This window comes from Erinaceus europaeus, chromosome 23 (assembly GCF_950295315.1).
Source record: "Erinaceus europaeus chromosome 23, mEriEur2.1, whole genome shotgun sequence".
Taxonomy (NCBI): Eukaryota; Metazoa; Chordata; class Mammalia; order Eulipotyphla; family Erinaceidae; genus Erinaceus; species Erinaceus europaeus.
In genome coordinates this window covers 9,181,373-9,187,405 of record NC_080184.1, presented here as the reverse complement: position 1 = coordinate 9,187,405, position 6,033 = coordinate 9,181,373, and the positions used below count along the sequence as shown (strand labels likewise).

Below are 6,033 nucleotides of genomic sequence, written 5' to 3'. Positions count from 1 at the left end.
TAACTTTTGTTGTCCTTGTTGTTTTATTGTTGTTATTAATGTCGTTGTTGTTGGATAGGGCAGAGAGAAATGGAGAGAGGAGGGGAAGACAGAGGGGGCAAAGATAAGACACCTGCAAACCTGCTTCACCGCCCAACAAAACTGTGTTGGTACGACAATCCTAGGGACCTTCTTTAGCAGGATTTGGTGTCAAGGCCAGAATAATGGTAATAAGAATGACATAAAATAGCACTAATGGGTTTTTAATAGATTTAACTCCCTTTTTTTCTCCAGAATAAAGCTCAAATCTGTTGCTAGAGACTGAATTTTAGAACTCGGAGCCTCCAGCATAAATGTTATTTGCATAACCATTCTCTTATCTCCCCACCCCATTAACAGCCTTCAGAAACTTAAACCTTCCATTGAAAATACAAATGGGAGGGGCTGAGCATACAAATACAGTGCACAAGGACCGAGGTTTGATCCCGCAGTCCAAGTGCCCAGTCCCCACATTTAGAGGGGAGACTTCATGAGTGGTGAAAACTGTGCTTCAGGTGTGCTTCATGAATTCCCCTCCTTAATTTCTCTCAGCCTCCCATCCGACTACTGTGATACATTTATATATAAGGCAGAATACACATGTGAATGTCATCCTTATTTACAATTGTTCAAACGCTAAAGTCTGCCCTGTGAGGGGCAAAGCAAGCCTTGCTCCACTGGACACAGCCAGAGGCTCTTCAGGGTATTCACACTATGTTAAATCCCCAAACTGGGGGGTTGGGCGGTAGTGCGGCGGGTTAAGTGCTGGTGGTGCAAAGCGCAAGGCACGGCATAAGGATGCCGGTTTGAGCCCCGGTTCCCCACCTGCAGGAGGAGTCGCTTCACAAGCCGTGAAGCAGGTCTGCAGGTGTCTGTCTTTCTCTCCTCTCTGTCTTCCCCTCCTCTCTCCATTTCTCTCAGTCCTATCCAACAACAACGACATCAATCATAACTACAACAATAAAACAACAAGGGCAACAAAAGGGGTTAAATAATAGATAAATATTTTTTTTTTTTTAATTCCCAAACTGATCATCCTACCTGGGATAACTATGCAGCCATTTCCTAGCCTCTCCTCCCTCTCCCACACACAAAGTACCTTCAAATCCTACAACCCTCACACAGGGATGGGACCAAACCCTGGGACTCCACAGACCAGGTCCAGCAGAGAATGTGGTAGAGACATGAACGGGAAGCCCACAAAGTGCTGACAAATGAGACCCCTCACAAAAGGCCAGGACAGGTCATGAGGAGCTCACCCTGAGGCCCATGATGATTATGGTGATCAGAATCTAGGCAGCAAACCTTGGCCATATGGCTCCTTTCAGTCACATTGGAGCCTCTCTGAAACAACGCTCCCTGATTAGTTGGGGGCTTAAGGCCCATACTCACCATCTGCCATCCAGGCTCCTGATTCACACAAGTTTCCTCCTGGACATTCTGAACAACAGGAGATGAGCCATCTAGGGAAAAGGCACGCACTGTAGGCTCACTCCAGGCTTACTTTCTTGTGGTTGGAAACACCACCCATCAACAGACCTGATTGGTCAGAGAACTAATCGGGTGGAGCTATTGCCACATACACGCACACAGAATGAGTGCTGATTAGACCATACTTGAGTTCATCAACTCTGTAGCCCAGATTCAGACTTCCGGAGCGACGGCCAATTGATAAGGACTTTCCTCTGATTTGCTGGTACTCTGCAAAATATGGAGGAGGCCGGATGTGCGAGTGGGTGAAGATGAAAGCAGTTTATTTCAACGTTGATTACAGAAGTGAATGTCAGGAATGGTTAGATAATTTTAGATGAGGAATTCCAAAGAGGAATCCGGGGTTTTTAGGGTGGTAGTCTCGAGGGGATCACCACTTGGGTACGCTGGTTCAGACGGCAAGTTTGGCATCCTTCTTGGGAAGGGAGGAGCAGGTTTGGGCACTTCTCCTAGCACATAGGTCCTAGGGGTGTCTCTTATCTATGGGTGCCACTCGGTGGCCTCTTAATATGGCATTTTAACACACTTTAATAATTATATGTTCCGGGAGGTGGCACAGTGGACAAAACGTTGGTTTCTCAAGCATGAGGTCCCGAGTTCAATCCCCAGCAACACACGTACCAGAGAGATGTCTGGTTCTCTCTCTCTCTCCTATCCCTCTCATTAATAAATAAATAAAATATTAAAAAATAATAATTATACGTTCTTACAATTCGCTAGTAAATATTTTGCACAACACAACTTCTTATTATAGGTAATAACTAAACATATCTTAATTTTCTATATACACTAAGCACACATGACGCAAAGCGCAAGGACCAGTGCAAGGATCCTGGTTGGAGTCCCGTCCTCTCTCGATTTATTTCCTAGACAACAACAACAGCAATGACAACAATAGCAATAAATGCAACAACGAAGGCCACACAAAATGGGAAAAATCCAGGAACTGTGGATTCGTGGTGCAGGCACCGAGCCCCAGCAATGACATTGGAGGAAAGAAAAAAAAACTAAATGAAGGCACTGGAACAGCATAATGATTATGCATATCCAGGCCCCCAAATGCCGCATTTTCAGTCCCCAATATCACCATAAGCCAGAGCTGAGCAGTGCAGCAGAGCTCTGATCTTTTTGTATCTTTCTCATTTAAAAAAAAAGTACATTAGTGCTCTCTTCAGAAGCACATATACTAAAATTGAAAAGATACAGAGAAGATTAGCACGGCCCCTGTGCAAGGATGACACACAAATTCATGTATGGGTCCATATTAAGTTGAAAAAATATATTTTAAAAATATCTGAAGAGTCTTGGCCTTAGTGTACCCTACTCAGCACATATGTTACAGTGTGCAAGGACCTAGATTCAAGCTCCAGTCCTCTTCTGCAGTGAAGTATATAAACCTCAGAACGGTGAAGCAAGGCTTTAGGTATCTTTTTCTCTCCCTCTCCCTCTCTGTCTTCCCCCTCAATGCCTCTACCCACCAATTAAGTAAATGAAACATTTAAAAAAAAAGTCAAAATGGTAGATAGCATGGTGATTTAAAAAAAATTTTTTTATCATCTTAATTTATTGAATAGAGACAGCCAGAAATCAAGAGGGTGACAGAAAGGGAGAGACAGAGAGATGCCTGAAGCACTACTTCATCACTCGCAAAGCTTTCTTCCTGCAGGTGGGGACCAGGGGCTTGAACCTGGGTCGTTGAGCATTGTAATACATTCACTCAACCAGGTGCGCCACCACCAGGCCCCAGCATATGTAAAGAGACACTCAAGCCTGAGGCTCCACCAGGCCCCAGCATATGTAAAGAGACACTCAAGCCTGAGCCAATGTCCAGGTTAAATCCCCTGCCACCATTAGCCAGAGCTGATTACTACTCTGGTAAAAAAGAAAAAATTGGTCCAGGAGGTGGCTCAGTGATAAAGCTTTGGACTCTCAATCATGAGGTCCCGAGTTCGATCCCCAGCAGCACATGTGCCAGAGTGATGTCTGGTTCTTTCTCTCTCCTTCTATCTTTCTCATAAATAAATAAAATTTTTTTTTTTAAAAAAAAGTCTCTCATGCCCAAAGCCCTAATGTTCCAAATTCAATCCCTCATATCACTATGATTAGTTCTTTGGTTTAAAAAGAAAAAAGTGGGGGTAGGTAGCATAATGGTTATGCAAAGAGACTCTCATGCCTGAGGCTCAGAAGTCCCAGGTTCAATCCCCTGCACCACCATAAGCCAGAGCTGTGCAGTGCTCTGGTATTTCTCTCTGTGTCTTACTCTCTCTTCATCTCTCTTGAAAATAAATAAAATACTTGTAAAAAAAAAAAAAAAGGGAATCGGGTGGTAGCGCAGCAGGTTAAAGCGGGTAATGATTCTGGTTCTCCAGCCAGCGGCTCCCCACCTGCAGGGGAGTCGCTTCACAAGTGATGAAGCAGGTCTGCAGGTGTCTATCTTTTTCTCCCCCTCTGTCTTCCCCTCCTCTCTCCATTTCTCTCTGTCCTATCCAACAATGATGACATCAACAACAACAACAGTAACTACAGCAACAATAAAAAACAAGGGCAACAAAAGGGAAAATAAATATTTTAAAAAATAAATAAAAAATAAAACCTCTGTGGAGAACAGTCTGGAGAACTCTCAGAAGGCTAGAAATGGACCTACCCTATGACCCTGCAATTCCCCTCCTGGGGATATATCCTAAGGAACCCAACACATCCATCCAAAAAGATCTGTGTACACATATGTTCTTGGCAGCACAATTTGTAATAGCCAAAACCTGGAAGCAACCCAGGTGTCCAACAACAGATGAGTGGCTGAGCAAGTTGTGGTATATATACACAATGGAATACTACTCAGCTGTAAAAAATGGTGACTTCACTGTTTTCAGCCGATCTTGGATGGACCTTGAAAAAATCATGTTGAGTGAAATAAGTCAGAAACAGAAGGATGAATATGGGATGATCTCACTCTCAGGCAGAAGTTGAAAAACAAGATTAGAAAAGAAAACACAAGTCGAACATGAAATGGAATTGGAGTATTACACCAAAGTAAAAGACTCTGGGGTGGGTGGGTGGGTGGGGAGAATACAGGTCCATGAAGGATGATGAATGTCATAGTGGGGGTTGTATTGTTAAATGGGAATATGGGGAATGTTATGCATGTACAAACTATTGTATTTACTGTTGAATGTAAAGCATTAATTCCCCCAATAAAGAAATAAGTTATTTAAAAAAATAAATAAAAATAAAAATGGCAGTGTGTGGCAGGAGCACTGTTCTAAATAGGTGTGTCCAGAAAATACTAAACACCTGGGGGGGGGGCCAATATGCCTTGTTGAATGCCCCTCGAGAAGTCCCAGCATGTGGCCAGGAGGTGGCACAGTGGATAAAGCACTGGATACTCAACCATGAGGTCCCGTGTTCTATCCCTGGTGCCATGTGTACCACAGTGATGTCTGGTTCTTTCCCTCTTCCTCTCCTTCTATCTTTCTCAGGAATAAATAAATAAATAAATTCTTTACAAAAAAAGAAGAAGGAGAAGAAGAAGAAGAAGAAGAAGAAGAAGAAGAAGAAGAAGAAGAAGAAGAAGAAGAAGAAGAAAAAGAAGAAGAAGAAGGAGGAGGAGGAGGAGGAGGAGGAGGAGAAGAAGAAGGAGAAGAAGAAGAAGAAGAAAAAGAAGAAGAAGAAGAAGAAGAAGGAGGAGGAGGAGGAGGAGGAGGAGAAGGAGAAGGAGAAGAAGAAGAAGGAGAAGGAGAAGGAGAAGGAGAAGGAGAAGGAGAAGGAGAAGGAGAAGGAGAAGGAGAAGGAGAAGGAGAAGGAGAAGGAGAAGGAGAAGAAGAAGAAGAAGAAGAAGAAGAAGAAGAAGAAGAAGAAGAAGAAGAAGAAGAAGAAGTCCCAGCAGGAAATAAGGTACACTCCCTAAAGTGTAGATAATACACCCCTGCCATCACCAGTGCCCCTGCTTTTCAGTCCTGGTCCTGCTCTTGTAATGGAGCCTTGGACTATGGAAAGAATAGAGGGCCTATTCCAAACCACAGTGGACATATCCGGAAGCACTTGTAGCCAAGGTCTCTCCACTATCTGGTTTCTGTCCAAACTAAAATTGCCACTGTAGGCTGTGGATTAGAGATATCTGAGCCTGCCATGTACCTGTGTGAGGGACCTCAACACTAATCTCTACCCTGGATTAAAATCTAGGCCGGGGGCTTGGAAGATATAATAATTATGCAAAAATATATTCATGGTTGAGGCTCAGAAGTCCCAAATGCAATCCCCAGCACCACCATAAAGTCTGGGTTCATGTGAGTTAAAAATGAAGAAAGTGAGACAACTGCAATCCTCCTTCATTGCTCATGAAGATTCCCCCCTGCAGGTGGGGGACACCAGGGGCTGTTTCAGAATCTTTGCACATGGTAACATGTGTACTGAACTGGGTGAACTACTACCTGGCCTTCTACTTCTCTTGTCATTCAAAATTATATCTCTTGGATGGGGGTATAACACAATGGTTATGCAAAGAGACTTTCAGACCTGAGGCTCTCA

At 43.6% G+C, this 6,033-nt stretch overlaps 1 non-coding gene across 1 annotated transcript; it reads left to right on the top strand.

Annotated features, from left to right (window-relative positions):
• Nucleotides 1-2,671: 2,671 nt before the first annotated feature.
• LOC132535685 (U6 spliceosomal RNA) lies at nucleotides 2,672-2,778 on the top strand. The gene has a single exon (XR_009547400.1). It is a non-coding gene; the product is annotated as a U6 spliceosomal RNA (small nuclear RNA).
• Nucleotides 2,779-6,033: the final 3,255 nt, after the last annotated feature.